This window comes from Arachis duranensis, chromosome 3 (genome assembly GCF_000817695.3).
Source record: "Arachis duranensis cultivar V14167 chromosome 3, aradu.V14167.gnm2.J7QH, whole genome shotgun sequence".
NCBI classification, from domain to species: domain Eukaryota; kingdom Viridiplantae; phylum Streptophyta; class Magnoliopsida; order Fabales; family Fabaceae; genus Arachis; species Arachis duranensis.
The window spans coordinates 58,775,137-58,776,100 of NC_029774.3; the positions used below are offsets into that span (position 1 = coordinate 58,775,137).

Here is a 964-nt window from a genome sequence, read left to right on the forward strand (position 1 = left end):
ATAGAAAGGGCTTGCTATTGCCAAACCTATTTCTCCCACCATTATTATCATTGAAGCCTTGTTGAGGCTTCTGTTGATCCTTCCATGAGAAATTTGGATGATTTCTCCATGAAGGATTATAGGTGTTTCCATAGGATTCTCCCATGTAATTCACCTCTTCCATTGCAGGATTCTCAAGGTCATAAGTTTCTCCTTCAGAGGAGGCTTCCTTAGTACTGCCAGATGCAGCTTGCAATCCAGTCAGAATCTGAGAAATCATATTGACTTGCTAAGTCAATATTTTGTTCTGAGCCAATATGGCATTCAGAGTATCAATCTCAAGAACTCCTTTCTTCTGAGTCATCCCATTATTCACAAGATTTCTTTCACAAGTATACATGAATTGGTTATTTGCAACCATCTCAATGAGTTCCTGGGCTTTTGCAGGGGTTTTTAAATAAAGAGATCCACTAGCAGAATGGTCCAATGACATCTTGGATAACTCAGACAGACCATCATAGAATATACATATGATGCTCCATTCTGGAAGCATGTCAGAAGGACACCTTTTGGTTAATTACTTTGTATCTTTCCCAAGCTTCATAGAGGGATTCACCTTCTTTCTGTTTGAAGGTTTGGACTTCCACTCTAAGCTTGCTCATCTTTTGAGGTGGAAAGAATTTGGTCAAGAAAGCATTGGGCAACTTGTCCCAAGAGTTCAGGCTTTCTCTAGGTTGTGAGTTCAACCATGTTCTAGCTCTGTCTCTTACACCAAAGGGGAAAAGTATAAGTCTGTAGACCTCGGGATCAACCCCATTTGTCTTAACAGTATCACAGATCTGCAAGAATTCAGCTAAGAACCGATGAGGATCTTCAGAAAGAAGTCCATAAAACTTGCAATTCTGCTGCATCAGAGAAACTAATTGAGGCTTAAGCTCAAAGTAGTTTGCTCCAATGGTAGGAACTGAGATGCTTCTTCCATAAA

The 964-nt window shown here is 40.0% G+C and overlaps 1 non-coding gene across 1 annotated transcript; it reads left to right on the top strand.

Annotated features, from left to right (window-relative positions):
• The first annotated feature begins 526 nt into the window (after positions 1–526).
• Positions 527–635, top strand: LOC127746382 (small nucleolar RNA R71). Its single transcript, XR_008008001.1, has one exon. It is a non-coding gene; the product is annotated as a small nucleolar RNA R71 (small nucleolar RNA).
• The last annotated feature ends 329 nt before the right edge of the window (positions 636–964 follow it).